This window comes from Petaurus breviceps, unplaced genomic scaffold (genome assembly GCF_028583685.1).
Source record: "Petaurus breviceps papuanus isolate PSGF00001 unplaced genomic scaffold, PetGlider_PUasm1.0 91041, whole genome shotgun sequence".
Taxonomy (NCBI): Eukaryota; Metazoa; Chordata; class Mammalia; order Diprotodontia; family Petauridae; genus Petaurus; species Petaurus breviceps.
In genome coordinates, this window is record NW_027187400.1 from 42167288 (window position 1) to 42187518 (window position 20231).

At 51.5% G+C, this 20231-nt stretch overlaps 1 protein-coding gene across 1 annotated transcript in view; it reads right to left on the minus strand.

The window, feature by feature from the left end:
* SIPA1L3 (signal induced proliferation associated 1 like 3) overlaps positions 1-19879 on the minus strand; it is a 94096-nt gene extending 74217 nt beyond the window's left edge. Inside the window, exon 1 of the mRNA XM_069078521.1 lies at positions 19789-19879. The gene's annotated coding sequence lies outside the window, so the exon portion shown is untranslated. The remainder of the gene's footprint in view (positions 1-19788) is intronic.
* Between the last annotated feature and the right edge of the window lie 352 nt (positions 19880-20231).

A 20231-nucleotide genomic window follows, 5' to 3' on the forward strand; every position in this document is an offset into this window, starting at 1 on the left:
CCCCTCATTTGATGCTCACAAATGATGCCCATTTTGCAGAAGAAGAAACCAAGGCTGTGTCACTTTGTGACCCCTGCAGGATCACTGTAAAGAATAAATGAGACCATGTGTCTGGTCTCCAGGGCACCTGGTGAGTGCTTGCTGACTTACCAGCTGGCTTCTACCACTGGCCCACACAAGGTAGCCTTTTGACTCCGCCTGGTACTGTCCTGACCCCCCAGATCCTTCCCCTCCCCTGACTCGAGGCCCCAGCTGTGAGCTGGCATAAAAGACACCCTGCCGCAGCAGGAGTCGAGGTGGCCTGGAGTCAGAACGAGGCAAGGTCAGCGTCCGGCCTCTGCCCCATACTCGCTGGGAGACCCTGGGCCAGTCCTCTCTCCAGTGCCCAGGCACCGTTCTGAGACCCCAAGGCACAGGGCCAAAGGAAAACCGGCCCCCAGCAGCTCTGGAGTCTGCCATCAGTGACAGTGTCATCAAGGACAAACTCCAGCTGGCTCCTCCACACCCCCCCCCCCCCAACCCCCGGACCGGTCCCGCCCCCCCCTTAATATTCCATTTTATTTTCAGTTCCAAATTCTCTCCCTCCCCTCCACTGAGAAGGCAAGAAAGACAGAACCCGTAACACATATGGAGAGTCATGTAAAACAAAAGCCTACATGAGCCATGCCCAGAAAAAACAAAAAAGAGGGAGAACAATGGCTCTGCCCACACTCCAAGCTCCCGGCTCTGTCTGGAGGGGAAGAGCACACTGGTCATCCCGGCTAGCGTTTCTAATGTGCTTACCATGTGCCAGGCAGGGGGCTGAGCCTCACAACAGCCCTGTGGGGTGGGCGCTACTGCTATTCTCCCCATTTACAGCTGAGGAAACTCAGGCAAATGGTTTGAATGACTTGCCCAGGGTCACATAGTCAGTGTCTGAGGCCAAATTTGAACTCGGGTCTTCCTGACTCCAGGCCCAGCTTCCAAGTGTTCAAGTCTCACCCCCCACAAGCTAACCTTCCCCATGGTGCCTTCCTTCTGAGGCCAGCCCAATCTCTCCCATCCCTCTATCTTGTCTTGTCCGTTCACAGCTATCTGCATGGGGTCTTACTCATCAGAACGCAAACTCTTTAAGGGCAGGGACTTTTTTTTTCCTTCCTTTGTATCCCTAATGCTTACCACAGCGCCTGACACACAACAGGTGCTTAATAAATGCTTGCTGATTGAATGACTCTCCTTATAGTCTCATCATGACATCCTTCTCTGACTTTCCTTCCCTGTACACTCTGAGTCCCACCTAAACCAGACACCACCCAGGCCTGTGCCCTGCTCACCGCGAGGCTTAGAGAGGCCTGCAGTGCCCACCTGTCTCCCTTCTCGTGGCCTCTGGAATCCCCACCTGACCGCTACCTCTCCCAGGAGGCCTTCCCTGATCTTCTGGTCAGGAACAACTCCCCAGCTTTCATTTCAGGGAGACAACCTCACCAGACTAAAAAAGGCTTTGCCACCACATGGCCAGCTTCTTGAAGACTCATCCCATCCCCACACGCAGCCTCAAGGCTTGGGGAGACTGTACCTACCACCCACTGGCCTGGGTCATAGTGGAATCCTCACACCAATGCCTCATGTACCTTTCTCCATGAATTCAACTTGATGGGATTGCAGGGCAGTGAGCGCCTTTGTTAGATATTTGACATTTTAGTCCCTCTCACTGCATAATTACAAACTGCTTTCTTAAATGGTTAGACTAATTTACAGCTCCACCAATCATGCATGAGTTTGCTTGTCTTTCCATAACCTTTTCAACACTGTTTCCATCTTTTGTTATCTCTGTCACTTGTTAAAAGGACAAGCCCCATTCCTGATTAAGTCTCGGTGGCAGGACCTGCTCTGAGATGGTTTGGGAAGCTCCCTACTGCACTGACAGGCCTGGGAGCAGACTAGGGCACTGGGGAATTCTATCACTGCTCTTGCCACTTTACTGTGGGTGAGAAAAGTCTCCAAAAGAGACTGAAATTCTCTTCTCTGGAGCCTAATGAAGTCAGAACTGCTGTCGGCCTTTGGGTGGGGAGGCTGCCATATGGCCTCGAACACACTGCGCCACTCTTCTACTGATCCTCTTTTCCTGCTTTTAGGAACACAAGTGGTGGGGGAAGGGTGGGTGGTTCGGGTCACATCTTTGGGCCTGTGAAAGGTCAGCAGAGCCCCGGGAGATCCAGGGGCCAAGCTGAAAAGGAACGAGCCCCGAGGAGCCACCTGCTTGATTCAGCCCAGCAGTGGCGACTTCAAAGTCATGGACTCGTGCCTCAGCCTGGACACCTGCACCCTGCTCACCCCAGAATATCCTCTAGCTGCTCTTCTCCCAGTGGTGAGTCTGTTCCCATGCTTCCACTCTGGGGAAGGGCCCAGGCTGGCCTGACTTCACTTCTTTCCTGGCTTTTTGGATTTTAAAACACCCCGTCTGGGGCGGCTAGGTGGCACAGTGAATAGAGTACCAGCCCTGAAGTCAGGAGGGCCTGAGTTCGAATCTGACCTCAGACACTTAACGCACATGCAAAAAAAAACTAGCCGTGTTACCTTGGGCAACTCACTTAACCCCAATTGCACTACCTTCCCTCTTGCAAAAAAAAAAAAATAAATTAATTAATAATAAAAATAAGAATCTTAAAAAAAAAAACACCCCATCCCCATCACAGCCACCTTCACCCCAAGCCTTCCTCCCCACCCCCATCTCTTTTGTGTATGGTCTTGTCCCCTTAGGTCCTTGAGGGCAGGGTCTCTCTTTGTATCCCTGACACTTTAGCACAGGGCCAGGCACAGAGTAGGTGCCTAAAAAATGCTTGTTTCCTTCTTTCTGGCATGTAGGAGAAGCCTAGTTCATTGGCAAGGTCACATTCACATGTAAGCAAGCAAACTGAGGCGGGGCGAGCGGTTCGGCAGGGAAGAGCTCTGGTTCTGGCTCTTTTCAGTAAACATTTGAAAAAGCTAAAAGAAAACAGAAGGGTGCACAGCGGTGACTCTCACCTATGTCCTTTCTTCTGGAATGGGGTGAAGGAGGGGAAAGAATTTGTTTGCTCCCCTCCCAACCCTGGGGCTGCTAATGGCTGGACTGGCTATCCTTCAGAAGAGGGTGCTTACCCATTGTCCCAGGCATGCTGTTTCCCTTTCTGAGCAAAGATCAAGGACCTTTAAGAGTGGACTCTCAGAGCCCAAGAAATGGCAGTGGCCAGGGCTGTGGTGAAACCTCAGGGATTCCTGCAGACAGAGGCATGTCCCTTGGGCCAAGAAGCAAGTTACGGACAATGATCTTAGAGACCTCTCGTGTAGATAAGGATGGGGGGGGGTGGAATATCTGTGTGTGCTTTCTTGATTTCCTAGATAATGTGATCTAAGAAGTTCGCCTTCTGGACAGAGAAGGGAAATGCTACAGCCATCAGCCTTTGTGGGAGGAGTAGCTTGGCCTTGTAAGTTACCCCATATTTAAGGGTTTGGAAACTTGGAAACCTGGAGAAAGAAGGGGAGAGTTCCCCACATGGCCACCGCTATCTTGACATAGGAGAAAAAAGAAATTGCGAAGTTGCTGGCCTTCCCCCCACTATGGGAGTGACTTATTCAGACAATGCAGGTGGCGAGGGAGCAACACTAAACGTCTGGAAGCCAAGCAGACCACAGGGTGGCACTATGAGTCTCGAAGACCGTAGGAGCCTGTGGAAGAAAAGATTTCATCAGAATGTCAGGATGTTCCCCAGCAGCAAACATTCTGAAGGATGTTTATGGGTGGGCTATTATGAGTCTCAAAATTTGTTTTCGGAATATTTCTCAATTCCTGTGAGTCCTTTTGGGGTGGATGAGAAGGTAGAATAAAAGCTGTCCTTTGTCCATCATGTATTTGTTACCTCATGTGCTTGTACAAAAGCCAGGGAGTCCGTCACTCCCCATTCGTGGAAAGCTAGACACCAGAGGAAACTATGAGGGAGGACATGGAAAACTCTTGGGGTCCATCCCCCTCACCCCTACTTGGTTCATGTGAATCTAGAGCCCAAAGGGCTAGAACAGACTCTGGAGAAGTACTTCAGTCCCACTGAAAAGCGTTGGGCATCACTAAAGCCATGTCGCTGTTATGCTTCTGTTAATTCCCTCTCGGAAAGTCAGAACGGATACCGTCAGAACACATTTTTTAACCATGACTCAGAATCACAACTTAATAACCCTGGGGGTTTCATGGTAGGCCAACCAAAGGCAGTTGGGTTCTTTTAACAACACAGGGCCTAGACTCCACCTTCCCAGAGTCAATGTGTTCAGAAAAAAAGAATCCAAAGTAAATTATGGCAGCATTACAAAGAGCTGAGCTCTTGGCAATTACAATAGGCAATCACAAAATAATCACAGCCAACATCTAATGGGAATGCAAACTGACAAATGAAGAGAAAGAAGGCAATGTTTGGGGGTGGGGGGACAGGGAGGGAGCTGAGATGAGAAAGCAGAGCTCTAGAGAGGCCCACTCCTTTAACGAGCTTTAAAAGACTTTATAAAAAAGGACTGTCCGTCTTAGCTACTGGTGTTATTAATTATACAAAGCCCAAAAAGTTAGAGGGTTTTTAAAAACGTATACATAAGGCCCTGATTACAATTCACTCTTCCCTGTTTCTAAAGGATTGTCCAAAGTTCCAGGCCAGGAAACATTCAGAACCAGCTAAGCCACTTCACCTAAGCCCAAGCAAACACTTCAACAAGGATACTGAACAATTCACTTCCCCTTAGGGAAGCCAGGCTGGCAAGGGGAGGGCTCAGTGCTGCCAGCCAGCCAAAGCCAGTATCAGGGGCCATCTTCCCCCCAAGAGCCATGCATACATGAGGAAGGAAGGGGGGAACAGTGCTCAATTCTGTGGCACTTTCCTCCCATGACTGTCAGGCTAAGAATGCATGACCCTCAGAGAGAGGAGGTGACTTCCCCTCAGTCACAACGCTGCTGAGGCCTGGAAGCAGTACCTTTCAAACTGAGTCCTGCTGCTAGGGTCCTGCTGAAGGGCCAGTTCTTGGATGGAGGCAGCCTGGGAGAGTGGGGAAGGGCCAGGCTCAGCCAGCACACCTGGGCTCTAAGGGGGGTTTTGGTCCTTTATCATGACAAGACAACAAGCAAGAGTCAACTCCTCAGCCTCAGTTTTAAAATCAGAGCAATAATCCTGGCCACCCAACCAGCCTCACAGAACCGTCATCAGGAAAACACTCTGAATCTTAGAATGACCCAGACATGGGGTAACTGGTATCAGGACCAGGAGCCTCACTCAGCCCCACAAGGGGAGGGAGGACAAAGGCTAACAGAGTGAACACAGGGCCAGTGGCTGGCCACTGGGGCCCAGGAGTCGATGGTCACCCCTGGAGGCACCATCTTGGTCAAACAGGCTGCTGGGAACTCCACACAGGACAAAAGAGCTCCGGAAAGGTAAGCCTGCCTGCCATCCTGTCACCCAGGGCCCCTAGAGCTGAGATGATGTCAGAGGGGTCGGAGAAGAACACCATGCCTACCTTGTCTTCTCAGGGTAGGCAGCATGTGGCCAGGGCCATCCAGGTCAGAGTGCAAGGGCTCACAGCTGGCCTCTGTCACTTACCACGTCATTCAGATCCTCTAGGACCCCAGTGTCTTCATCTGTAAACAATATTGCAGCTGGACTCAATGACCTACCAAACCCTTGCCAGACCTAAAACTACGAGATGATTAAGACATACTGAGTCCCTAAGGTAATCCCTACTTTATTCTAGGGCCTTCCCTTGGCTAATTATTTCCTATTTATTCTGTCAGCGAGGCAGAGCAGTGGGTTGAGCACCAGGCCTGGCGTCAGGAAAACCTGGGTTCAAATGTGACCTCAGTCACTTATTAGCTGTGTGACCCTGGACAAGTCACTTAATCCAGTTTGCCTCAGTTACCTGACCTGTAAAATGAGCTCCAGCATCTCTGCCAAGAAAACCCCAAATGGGACCACACAGAGTTGGATACTGCTGAAATTACTGAAGCCCACCATCACCAACTCATCCCATCTACACCTTGTTCTGTGGGCCTGTTTGCATGTGGTCTCTTCTATCAGCCTGTAAGCTACCTGAGAGCAGGGCCTTCCTTTTGCTTCTTTTTGTAGCCCTGGAGTATGTGGTAGGCACTTAATAAATATTTACTTACTGATCACACGCAGATGACATTGGAAGACCACAGCCAGAAAAAAAAGACATTTGGAACAAATGCTCAAAAGCGTCTGAACCCTTTTTAGGACAAAGGTCGAATCTATTTTCAGGTGGGAGCCTCATGGAGAGAGCCTGGTTTTCAAGACAGAAGCCTGAGCTCCAGTCTGATCTCTGAAGTTGAATGACATCTGCGGGTCCTGGACAAGGCACTGACTTCCCGGTCTAAAGTTTCTTCATGTGTCAAACGAAAGGCTGCCAGTCCAAGGCCCCCAAGTTCCTTTTCCTCTCCCTCCCTCCTTTTCTTTTAAATGATTCTTCCAGGGTCACACAACTAGTGAGTGTCTGAGGCTGGATTTGAACTCAGCTCCTCCTGACTCCAGGGCCAGTGCTCTCTGCCCAGCCATCTCCTTTAAAAAAACAAACAAGAAAACAACAAAAACCCAGTGATTCTAATTCTCTGTGCCTGGGAGGCAGGGCACTTAGTGCTTAAAAGATGAGCTGAGTAAATGGGGATTGAAAAGAAGCCTGGAGAGGCCAGCAGGTGGGAAGAGCCTCTGAACAGCTGGCCTGTGGATGCTGGTCTAGACATGCAATGCTTGCCTCAGAGGGCACAACCGAGAGCCTCCCAAGGGGCCCAGAGGGAGTCCCCAAGCGACAGGGCCCAGCAGTCAGGGAATCAGGGGGACTGCCTTTGTGAGGGCTGAAACTCTTGTCCCGACTCCACACCTAGGGAATAACAGTCAGTGACCGGCAAACGTTACTGCCTCGGGCTCACTCACTATCACTAACACAAAAGGTGTTGGGGCATGTCCTCCTGCTGACCTTCATCGGTGACCTCCACAAAGCTACCTGGCCCCCGAACCACAGAGGTGTGACTGTCCAGTGAGCTAAGGGGGGAAAGGGCTTGAACAAGGTGCTTCAGTGTTCACCTCCAAGCCAAGCCCTCAACAGGACCTGTTAACAACTAGCGTTCATCTGCCTAGACGCCTCCTCTCTAGCAAAAACTCGGAGCTGAGGCAGCCCTTGCATGAAGAAACTAGGCACGAGTTTGTTTTCTGAGATGTCGTCCCTCATTTCAAGGGCTTACTGGACTATTTTTGCCATCCATTCGATCTGAAAGTAATAAGTGTGATGATGCCAAGTTAGAAACATCTGCAGGGATCCAAAGGCCATGAGAATCCTAGAATTTTAAGCAAAGGCAGAGACCCCGGAGCCATCCGGGTCCAAGCACACACCGTTTCCTCCACCCCACCTCCCCCATGCTTGGCCATCTGACATGACCCAGGGCAGCCAGCCCCCTCCACTGTCGAGGACAGGCCACTGTCGCCTGAGTGAGGCCAAATCTGCAGTCCAAGCAAATCAAATCTAATCCCTCTTTCTCATGAGAGCTTTTCAGATATCTGACAGCAGCAACAATGTCAGGACTTCAGTCTCTCTCCCAGGCCAAATGTTCATTCATTTGACAAGAAAGAATTATTAGGTGTCTACTGTCTGTGAGGTGGGCAGCTGGATGGTTCAGCAGATAGAGCGTGGGCCTGGAGTCAGGAAGACTTCTTTCAAATACGGATGCAGACACTCTCTAGTTGGGTGACCCTGGGCAAGTCACTTCACCCTGTTTGCCTGAGTTTTCTCATCTGTGAAATGACCTGGAGAAGGAAATGGCAAACCCCTCCAGTATCTCTGCCAAGAAAACACCAAATGGGGTCACAGTCAGGCAGGACTGAAAAAAGACTGAACAACAAAGCTAAGTCAAATATGTCCTGGGGTCAAAATTCCCAAATGAGGCTGCCCCCTCATGGAGGCCCCCCCCCCACTGGTTCTGTCAGCGCAGCCACCTGCCATCCCCTCCTCTACTGCTCCGTCCCTGTCCTTTCCCAAGCCTGACGCCACACCACAACAGGGAAGAGCCCCAAGTTTCCTGAGAACTCTTTAAGGGGAACGTATTTTCTAGACTGAAAACATCCACAGCTCACCCCCAGGTGCTCTTGGCACCTCTCAGTCCTGACTTCTTGGGAGAATGAACGTGTCTTCTTCTTCTTACTCATTATTTTAACCCCACCCTCGAAGTAGGTAGGTAGGGAGTGGATCCCTGTCTCAGACCTGGGATCTGCCCTCCTGTGCCTTGTGCCCAAGGGGATGAGGGGAAGGCCTTTAGACTTGGGCCTGAAGGAAGCAGCAGGAGGAAGAAGGCTCCTGCTACATCATCCTAAGGTCAGGACACTGCAGGCCTGGGCCCCGTCCTGAGGTGAGGACTCTGCCGCCCTGGGCCCTGTCCTGAGGTCAGGATGCTGCTGCCCTGAGCCTCAGAGTGATTTTCTCCCTGGAAAGAGACATTTGACACTCTCCTGAGGCATTCTCTTCAGTCCCAGCCTGGATATCCCAGGGAAAGAATGTGCACTTCAATGCTCAAATTCCCATTTTAAAATTTCCCTTAACAAGGGCATTGTTCAGCACTCAGCTGGCTCCAGGCTGGAGAAGAGAAGAGGAAGGGAGAGAAAAATAGGACTGAGAGCAGCCACAGCTGCTCGGCCACAGCATCCAAGAGGGGCCTTTCAGATTCCTCTGTCCCAGAGCCCAAGACTAGGAGCCCTGAAGCTGCCTCAGAGACTGGTGGCCTCTCATGTCAAGCCCTCCAAATTCCATTTTGTGAATGCAGGAGGGGAACAGAGAGCCTAACCTCAGAGCTTCTAACCACAGAACTACCTGGGCTCAATCCTAGCCTGAGGCTGGTGCAGGGAGTTCCCCAAAGCACAGAGCCTGGAGGGACTTCTCTAGGTAGCTCTGCTACAGATGAGGAAGAAATAGCAAATTAAAGCCTCAAACACAGAGTTACAGGTAACGAACAGAAATCACTATGACCAAAAGCTGTTCTCCAACAGGCCTGGGGTCAAATGATAGGAACTAACAGTTCTCAGAAGAACTGAGGACTGTGCAGAACCCTATGAAGCAACGCTCCACATCACGGATAATAAAGATGATGCCTTTACTGTTTTTTTTTTTTTAAAGCAATCGGGGTTAAAGTAACTTGCTCAAGGTTACACGGCCAGTTATTATTTCTGGGTGTGGTGCTGAGTATCTGAGCCCGGATTTGATCCAGGTCATCCCGACACTGGAGCTGGTGCTCTTACTCGCTGAGCCACCTGGCCGCCCCTAAGCAATTGGGGTTAAGTAACTTGTTCAAGGTTACACGGCCAGGTGTTTCTGGGTGGGTGCTAAGTGTCTGAGCCCGATTCGATCTCCAGGTCTTCTCAACACTGGAGCCGGTGCTCTTACTTGCTGTGCTACCTGGCCACCCCGATGCCTTTACTGTTTATTAACTCTAGGGAACTGAAAACAATGTCAATGCCCATTGACAGAGGAAGGACTAAACCAAATGCCGTATAGGAATGTTTTGCAATCTTGGTACCTGGACCACTAAAAGGAAAAGATCGTGTCTTTGAAAGCAACCCAGTGCCTGAATTTCCCCCATACATTTCAGTAGCCCAGATCACTGTCCCTCTGCCCAAGGCATCTGGCACACCCCAGCCCCCCCGATCACTTAATTTAGCTTACGAGATGTTCCTTTCACTGTTGTACCTGGCCTACTCCAGACTACTTACCACTCCTTAATCTCACCCACATCCTTTTCACTGTCCTTTTTGTACATAAGGACCAGCCTCACCTCCCATTAAATTGGAGGTTCACTAGGTACCCTGCCTGCCTCTACTGGCATTACATAAACTTTGCCACTTGACTGGAAGATGGTTTGAGTTCGTGAATTAATTCTAGAAGGATACTACCCTGTACACTGACTCTACAGGATTCCCAGCAGCCCCAAATTGTGTCAATAGCACTGGAAGAAAGGATGGGTGTGGGGTGGCTAGGTGGCACAGTGAATGAAGCATCAGTCCTGGAGTCAGGAGGACCTGAGTTCATATCTGGCCTCAGACACTTAACACAAAAACTAGCTGTGCGACCTTGGGCAAGTCACTTAACTCCAACTGCCCTACCTTCCCCCCTCCAAAAAGTAAAAAAAATAAAAAATAAAGGATGGGTGTGATGAACATAGAAAAATATGGAAAGATCTGTATGAACTGATGCAGAAGTCAGCAGAGCCCAGAAAATACCATCTACAGTGATTTCAACAATGTGAATGGAAAGACCCATCACCAAACAACCAAAAACTAATGTTGCAAAATGTTAAAGAAGCTTGTCCCTAAATAAGAGAGGTGGGGTGACATTTCTCCCCAGCTCCCCAGCATAGACAGAGGTTCCTGGGTAGTAGGGAACACTGTATTTAATGTTCTATTTTTTTTTCCAATGTACTAACTGGTTTTGCTGAATTTTTTTTTAAGTTTGACTGAGAAAAATGAGTGGAAGGGATACATGGGAAACCTAGACAATGTAAAAAAAATATTAATAGAATCTGTTTTTAAAAAAATAAAATAAAAGCCTTAATACAATGATTCTAAATAGCTGAGAGCCCAAGCACTATAGATTAAAAGTCCCTGGCCACCCCGCTCCCCACCCAACACCAAGTAGGTAAGATGGAGAAAGTCAACTTTAGGCTGGGTCCTAATTAACACTGCAATCCAATCTGGGAGTTTCCTTATCTTCTCTCTCACTCCAGCCTCTCCTTCTGCCTCCAGGCTCCCCAAAGTCTCTGCCAAAGTCCCTCCAAATGCAAGAAGGTTTCCCAGCCCCTCTTAATGCCAGTGTCTTTCCTCTGAGCTCCAGCTTGCCCCACCTGTGGCTCACGGCACCTGGTTTGCACAGTGATCAGCAGGGCAGGGACTGGGGCTTCTCCCAATTTCTCCTCCCACTCAGGGAAGGTTCGGGGCAGTAAAGGGCTTGGCAAGGCTCTTTACTGAGGACACAGTGAAGAAAAAGAAAGCCTAGGCCTGCCCTCCAGTGCCTACAGTAGGAGGGAAGGGCCAGGGAGCACAAAGTTTGTCCCAAACTCCTGTCCCAAAAGGGGACAGGAACAACCCACCCGTGGCTTTGTCCACCTGACCTCTGGCAAATAAGATGTGGTTCTTCCTCCTAAGAGTGTAAGACACACAAGCTGAACCCCCCTTTTTTCCACCCTGCCAAAAAAGGAGATGGGAACACAAAAGGAGGGGCACAGACGGGGGGTGGTCTTGAATGTCTGAAGCCTAGTCATGATCAGACCGGGGCCCAGGGATAGAGTCAGTGTGACTGGGGGAAGAAAGGGAACAGACAGGCTGCCTTCCTCCAAGGCAGGGAGGCCCTGACACGTGTCTGCGGCTCCTCGAAGAAAGCCAGAAACAGAGGAGTTACTGCCTCCCCTTCTGAAGCTCAGACCCAGGCAGAGGAAACATGGGAATGTGTAGCATTTTCAAAGCCCCATAAAGTTAAATAAAAGAAAGAAAAATAAAATCCAACGCCATTCTCAAGGTTTACTAAGAGACAAACTCCACAAGCAGGATGCTAAAACCTGATACTGGGATGGGGCCATATGAAGGCTGCAGATCACAGGCCCAAAGCTGGATGGGTCCTGAGGGACCACCTGATCCAAGCCAGATGGAGCAGAGGAAGAAGGGGGGGGCTTTCGCTAGCACAGTGGATTCTCCTCTGAACGTGGCCACCAGAGCCACACAATGAGGCCACAGGCCCTAAGGGTAGGTTTGTGCCTAGAATTTCTAAGTAGCCTGGCCTCTTTCCCAGGTACTGTCCTTCGCTAGCAATGTCCAGAAATCCAGCTGCTCCACAAGGCCCAGGAAGGAAACTGGAGCAATTCCTGGACAGCTCCTCCTGATAAGCAGTGCTTAACACCCCCCTGCACCCCAACAGGCCATGCCAAGCCTGCAGAGGAGCCGAGGGCTCACTCCTGACCAAGATTCCAAAAGTGGCTGGACCACCGGAGAGGGCCAAGTGCCCCAGGCCAGCCAAGAGAAACTCAGGAAGGGTCACGGTTAGTCTCAGGGTCATGGTAATGGAGATGTGCACCGGGAAGGGGGCTTCCTTGGACAACAGCCCAGGAACTGTCTTTCCATATTACAAGAACAAATGTTGACTAGTTTGTCTCCTAATGAGCCAACCGAGCCCAGACCTGCTGGGCCCCTCTACCCTATTTCCAAGCCCTGGCCTCCAGTCACCCACTATGTGACTGATGACCTAAGGGACATCTGGCCCTTTTCAAAGAGCTCAAACTAATTCAATTTTACACCAGTGAAGGGTTTACTGTCATTTCCTTTTCAACTGCGAAGGCAAAATATGGCCAACTACAAGCAGAGCCCCCTTTCCAAGTGCCCTGGGCTAGCCAGAGTATAAGGTGACACCCCTGGCCAAAAGGGCAGGAAAGAGATGGCAGGAGCCAGGGTCCACAGCTGCCCCATGAGTGTAGATGAACACACCACAGATGCCCTCCCATGCCCAATGACATGAAGAACAGAAACTGGTCTGGATTCATAGGCAGAAGAACTACGCTTAAATCCTGACCCTGGCCCTGGCTAACACTGGGTTGCCTCTGGTGATGAATGACATCTCCGGCTTGGCCAGCCTCATCAGTGGATGGCTGATGAGACCCCCCTCCAGCACTGGCCTCTCTGAGTACTGAAAGTCTAGTTCAGGTTCAATAGGATCTGCTGGAGCTCTAGGGCTGCTGACCCCACCTTTGGGGAGCTAGCATGCCTCAGTGTCACCATGATGAGGCATCACAGATCTGCTTAGCACCTGAAACTGGCCTGCAGGACTCTAGCAGACACCCCTAGTGGACAGCCCTAGCACAGAAGCAAGGACCAGGCCCCAATGAAGAAACAGCCTAATTCATCTTCTCTCCCATCCCTAGGCCAGATAAATGCTGAGCATTTAACAAAAACCCAAGGCAACAGCCTGCCATCCTCTCTGGGACACTTAAAGAGATGGAAAATCTTTCATCCCAAGTTGACTCAAATATCCCACCATCAGGTACAGACCCCCAAGGAGGTCAGAGACAGGAAGAAAGGGCCTCTGACATGAAATTATTCATACCAGTGCTTTTTGTGGCAGAAAAAATGGAAACAGAGAAGGTGCCCAACCATTGAAGAATGGATAAGAAAACCATGGTCCATGAACACAATGGAATGTGAATGTGCCGTGAAGAAAAGGTGAGTGGGAGGAATTCAGAGAAGTCGGGAAGCCACAGATGCAGAGTGGGGGCAAAGGAACCAGGAAAGCGACACGGGCTTTGCTGACAACAGTCTCAATGGGGAGAAGAAGCAGCTGAAACGTGGCATCCTACAAGGATAACCAGGCTTGTTCCTGAAGAACAGAGATGTGCCTCCCCTCTCTGACCAAGGGACCAGGGGGCTACAGGAGCAGAATGCAGCATACATTGATTTCTTTTTCGGTTACAAAGGATGCTCCCCAGCATAGGAAATAGGAGGGATAGATTGAAAGTAAATCTTAAAAGACAGTCTGTTTTTGTTGTTTTTGTTTTAAATTAACAACATGCCTCAGAGAATGGGGGAAAAGGAGAAGGAAAGAATTATTTATTAAAACACCCAGTACTCTGCTAAACACAAATATTTTCTTATTTGCTCCTCACAACAGGATCAAGTAGAAAAATGTTATTAGCATTCTTATTTTATACTTGAGGAAACTCAGGCAGGCAGTGGGTACATGACTTGCCCAGGGTCCTGAAGCCTGATCTGAATTGGGCCCTTCCTGACCGCAGGCCTCAAGCTCGTTCCTCCCAACACAGGGTAAGGTAGGGGGCTATTGCTGCCCTTTCAAGGGAACCAGCATGAGACAAACCCTTGGGGGGAAATTCTGTTGATCACTGATTCCAACACACAATGGGTTAGGGCAGGAATAGATGAGAAATGCCTAAAAACCACAGTGCCAGGAGATAGCTAAAAATACCTGTGGCGGGTCCATGCCAGGAATCAGACACTCTTTCCAAACCAGAAACCCAGCATTCCTCAGCCCTGAGAGCCACAGGATCCCCTTGGTCAAACACGTGGGGGTTGGGGGGCAGCCCCTGGTAGGGGCATGCATGCATGTGGGACCTTGCTGGGGCTGAGGAAAGTCCCTGCCTGCTTAGATGTTTCCTTCTGGCTTTAGGTAACAATAAGGAGGAAGTGAGAGACCACACTTGCTCCCCTGGAAGATGGGCAGTCAGCCCACCACAAGCCTCAGCCCAGAGTAGATGCCATGAGCTCTGGGCCATGGGCACATGTATGCGCCTGAGAGTCGGCAGGCTCAGGCCTGGGGAAGCAGCAGAGCCCACAGCATCCCACTCTGGGATTGGTCAGTGATCTACTTAGTTCCATAATGAGACACGAGCCAGGACACCGTGCCTTCACACAAAACTCTTTCCATCGAAACCCAGCCCTGCAAATCACATGGTCTGGAGGGGTAAATAGCTCGGATGGCAGTCGGGCTCATGTGTCCTGGCTCCGACCAGGCCTCTCAGCTGAGCCACAGCTGGGGAGAAAGTGGGACAAGGCAGGTGGGGGCAGGGAGATGCTAGGCCAGGAGCCAAGGGCGGTAAAATAACCAGGCTGAGGACAAGATGCTCCTGAACCACACCTTCCCCAAAGAGGTCTCTGGGACCCCAGGCCCAGGGGACATGCTCCCACTCACTCCCTGCAGCTGAGACTCCAAAAAAGAATTGGAAGACCCTTCAGAGACATTCCTTCTGGTCCAACCAAGGCTCCACAGAAATGCAGCCCTCCACAGAAATGCCCAGTGGCCCTCCTGCCTCTGTGAAGGCCTCCCAGGAGGGGGGAGCCACCATCTCTCCAGGCAGCTCATTCCAATTTGGGCCAGCTCTCTCTCTGTCAGCAAGTTCTCCCTCACATGGAGGCCAAATCTGCCTTTCTGCTCCCCTCCCAGCCTCTCCTCGATAGATGCTCTGTCTGGGGACAAGCAAAGCAAATACATACCAGAGGCAATATGGTGCCATGGAAACGGCCCTGGGGTTTGGCACGGCTTGTGGAAAATGACCAAAAAACTTACCCTGGAAAAGCAAAGTGGAACTATTCTCCAAAAGTCACTACAATGGGCATACTCTTAACTCAGCAATGCTGCTCCTGGGCTTGTATCCCCCAAAGAGACAAAGGCCAGAAGGAAAGGACTCACAGGCATACAAAGATGTGGAAACTAAGGGGATACCCCTCAACTGGGAGATGAGAATCGGTGTGTTGTAAGAAATGGCAAAAGGGAAGGATTCAAAGAACTTTGGAAGATTTGTATGAACTGATGCAGAGAAAAGTAAGGAGAATTGGGAGAACAATACAATGACCACAACAACATAGGGAACACCATAGTGAAACGTGAACTCTGATCAATGAAATGACCAGAACAGAGGATGAAGTACGCCCACCCCGGGTGGGGAGGTGAGGGCCGCAGGTGCAGCTGGCCACTTAAGATTTCCAGACACACTCATTACAACACAGATTTATTTTTCCTGACTATATTTTTGTTATAAGGGAGGGTGGGGATGGGGAGAGTAAGGGGCTAGTGAAAGTGATGCAAAAAAAGGGAGGAGAGGAAAGAAAAGGGTGTCAATGGCACACTTCAAGAATATACAAAGGCTACCCAGAAGGACCAGACAAGCACAGTCATGTTGGCTCTACCAGGAAACATTTAACATGGGGGAAGATTCCAATTCAGAGACAATTTCCATTTTCTGGTCTTGGGAAATGTTCGTGTTTACTGATAATTCTCTAGAAGGGAAAGGGAAAAGGGCAGCTGGGTCTGGCGTCAGAAGAGCCCACCAGCCAGGAAGCTGCCCATTGAGAGGTACTCCTCTGAACTTCAGTGTCCTCAGGTGCACACTGAGGACAGCAGGAGGCACCGTCCACGTGGAGACCTCCAGTCCTGCTCTGGGGGTCTCACCAGGGCCCCTGGAAGCTGTGCAGGCAGAGAGGAAGTCCTCAAGCAGGATGGGCTTGGACCACCCGCCAGCCAGCCACCTAAGGCTTGGCCTGCCTCAGTGTCCAGTCCCTGGCTCCCGAGGCACAAAAGGGCTGGACTGGTCCTTCTGCCCTCATCCCACCTCTAGCCCCATGGATGCTGAAAAGGCATCAGCATGTCAGAGTGAAAGGACCCCTTGGCTGGGAAGCCAAACTGGAGCTACTCTTGGTCTGTCCCCCAAGAGGGCACGGCAGATGAACTCTCTAACCCCTGGAGGGTAAGGTTTCCTGTTGGGAGAAGGCCAGGGTGGTGACAGAATCCAGGAGAAGCTACCCAGTTATTTAGAAGCTTCCTAAGAGCAGAACTATTTGATTCCCTTTTCTTACTGTTCCCCTAAAGTCCCAGTGCTTCCCTCCACTCGAGGCTAACCCCAATTCCTTCCTGGTCATCAGTGAAAGGGACCCTGAGCTCTCTGAGGCTCAGTCAATCTGGTCCTGCTATGATGTCCGTGAGAGTGGCCCAGGCACAGGCAGAGTGCCTTCTCTCTAGCTACCAGCCCAACTAGGTTTGGACACATGTCCCCAAGCTGGCCCCACTGGGGCTGATGACTTCTCTAAGACCATAGGCCAAGCTGGAGAGAGACTGCCCATAGCGGATCCCTGGCAGCTGCCCCTTCCCAGCCCCTGATCAATACCTGCTATATGAATGAAGGCAGAACAAGGCAGGCTGGGGAAGCCCCGGCATCTACCCTCCCTGGAAAACATCTACTCGGGGTGGAGCGAGAGGCCTCGATGTGGCCAGTGCCTGATGGAGGAGGCTGGAGATCAAAGATCCCAGGGGCAGCCTGGGAGAGGAGATGGAGCACCCAGGGCCTCTGTTTCAAACAGCTCCTGCTGAACCCTAGTTCCAGGCTGGCCAGGGGCAGCCAGAAGGGCGGGCTTCATCGTGAAGCCCATGGGGAGACCAGACAACCAGAAGCAGCAGTCCATGGGGAGCCTTCAGGGGAATCCAGGATGACAACTTCACAGAGAATCAGTCGACAATACTCTGACCTCTGCTCCATCTGAAGAAAGCAAATCGTGGTGTCAGATCCCATCGGGGATGGAGCTAACAGGCTGAGCTCTGACACGTTCTGTCGTGAAATGTAAGGAAAGGATCCCGACCAGCCCCACACAGGCCCTGAGATGAGGGTGGAGGTGGCCAACGTCTGAGGATCAGATGGAGAACTGAGGGCCTGGCAGGCAAGCACCCCCACCAATGAACCAAACCCCTCTTCCTCTTCTGCAAAACCAGGGAGCCAGATTCTGGGAGCCCACACCAGGGGCAGGCTGCTTCCAGCAGAGGGGAGTGGGGAGGCTACGTGCCAGCCCTGAGACCCCAGGGCAACGTCAATGCTGATCCAGGCACAACGAAAAACAGATGAGGGACCTGGGGAAGTTTCATCTGGAAGACTAAAGAAGGCATGACAGCTGTCTTCAGGCATCTCTGAGGATGTCACACAGAAAAGGGACCATCCTCACTCTGTGGCTCTGGAAGACTTGACTAGAACCAAGAAGCTCAGAAGGTGGGTGATGCCTGGCAAGGTCTATGGACTGATGACCTGCTGGTCATCCCAGAGGAGCAGTCACTAGGTGGAAGGTGGAAGTCTAGCACAAAGAGCTTTGTCATTGACACAGCTGGCCAGAAGTGGCTCCTCTCACACTAGAAGGGGTCCAGGTGATCTCTGAGGTGCTCCCATCTCTGCACCAAGTCAAGGATCACACCCTCCCCTTAGAAAGGCTCACCTGACACCCAGAAGCATGCCCAGGACCCATCAGAGACGAGAGCTCCCATTTAGGCCAAGAGATCACCTTCTAGAGGAGGCCACCAAAGGCTAAGCTTAAGTGACTCACCCAAGGTCGCTCAGGCAGTAAGAATGAGCCAAGGTTAGAGGCTAGGCCTCTTCCTGGTCACTGCCCCAAGATCTCTGTGCGCACCATGATGCACTAGCAGACCCACCCCCACCCACCCTGGGACAAACACTCAGACCCAGGAGCAGCCCCCAGAGCCCTCATCCATCAGCTACCCGGAGCCCAGGAGTTTGAGTCGCATTAAAAAGTGAAATGCTTAAAGAAGGTTAGTGGAGGAAAGTCCATGGCCAAATGGAGGGGATGAACCTGGCATGAAGGTGAGGTTCCCAATGACATGGGGCATGGAAAGGACAGAAACAAGGGGCTATGTTGGGCAGCAAAGGTCATTTCCACGCCTAGCCAAGTGGCTCTCCTGACAGCCACGCTCCCACCACTCAGCCTCCTGAGTCCCTGGCCTGTCAGGTCTTACAGCTGACCCTTTGGTCTGCTCTCCTCCATGAGCCACTGAAGTACACCAACTCTTTCCTATGGTCTTCTCACCTCCCTTAGAAGAGCAGCAAGAGACCAGGACCTGATGCCCAGTTCCAGCAGCTGTTAAACAGGAGGCTTTGGAGAAGTCAGCCAAGCTCCTGGAGCCTCAGTTTCCTCATCTGTCAATGGCAAGAGAATACCTGCACTCCCTCCCTCTCCCAGTTGTTGTGGGAAGCCCCTAGGCCGCACAGGTGCCTTTAAGCCTCAGGCAGTGGCCAGGCCTGCTGGACACAGCGCCAAGAGCACCAGTCACTGGCTGGTGATGGCACACGTGCCAACTGGCCACATCTCCCTGGTGCTCAATCTCCCTGCTGTCCAGGGAAACCAGTCCTCACTCCAGCTACCTGGAGCCCAGGCACGCTCCCCCCCACCTCCTTCCACATTCCAAGAACAAAGCCGCTGCTGCCCCTGTGCTGTCTCCCACCGTTAGGAGGGAAGCTCCCTGAGAGCAAGAACTGTCTGCATTCCAGTGCTCAGCACGTGCCCCCCACAGAGGCCCTTCCTGCTTTTTCACTCTTTGGCTCTGGGGCAGGCCCCAAGCCAGGGCATCCAGACACTGGCACGGGAAAGATGCTCAGTCAAGAAGGGGCGCTGAATCCCACTTAAGTCGGCTTCTCCCTCTGCACGTGCTTCAGGTGGGCTGCCCAGAGAGGGCAGCGTACACAGCCTAATGGGACCTCCCACCCACGTCAAGCAGCTGAGCCAGAGACTCCAAGACCTATTCAATCTTGGAGACAGTCATCACCTGTTAGGAAAGAGATCTAGGAACCCCAGTCGATGCTGCTCCTACCCTGGAGGATATATAGTCAAATATATTCTCAAGTACCAGGAGATGACAGGCCTCAGAAACTCCGAGAGTCCAAGTGAAACCCAAGGAAAACAAAGTCACACAATGAGGGGAACCCTGGGTTCCTGAGTCAGGTGGCCTGGGCTCTACTCTACTGCCGATGGGCTCCTCCCTCTCTCTGGACCTCAGAGTTTCCCCGTCTACAAAAGGAGGGGCTGGATGAGACGACCTCTGGGACTCCTCCTGGCTTCTTCTAAGTCCCCACCTCTTACTCCCGGCTATTATATCCTATCTGCCCTCCACAGAGCGGGCTTTGGATACATTTGTTTGCAGGCTGCCTTCCCCACCAGACAGTAACCTCCCCGAGGGCAGGTACTGGCTTTTGCCTCTTCTTGTATTTCTGGGGCTGAGTGCAGGGTCTAGCACACAGTAGGTACCTACTAGCTGTTGACTGATTGACAGCAACATGTGTGGATCTGTAAGCAATGGCCCCTGTACCAGCTGGGACCATGCAGAAGGAAGAGGCATGAGCTCATGGGGATGGCTGCCCCTCAAGCAAGGCTTCCAGAGCCCTGATACTGCTGGCCCCGCCAGGATCCCAAACACCCCACCATACTTCCATACCTCCGAGTGCACTGGAAACCAGCAGCGTTCTGGGGATTCCAAAGGATGCAGCGTCAGAGCAGACAGACCTGGGAAGAGAAGAAAGGAGAGGTCACTCTACCTCTGCCAGGGATACCCAGTAACCGCAGAGACCATTCCGAGAGCCAGCCCGAGGTTGACCAAGTGCTTTGGACACATCATCCTAGGGAGGGTAAGCAAGGTGGTTGCTTGTGGCCATATCACTGGGAAGGATCCAAGCCTGGGTCTGAGCTCTGAGGTCTGGACAGCAGGCTCTTTTCCTGACATCCCACTTAGCTGTGATGGGGGGGATGGGGCACCTGTGTCCCAGCACCCCAAGAAGTCTTCACAGGCTTCCTTGCCTTGCCGTCCTAAGATTCTGAGGATCCTTTGATTTTTTTTTTCCCCAGGGGGCCCTAATTATGGCAGGGCAGGAAGGATAATTT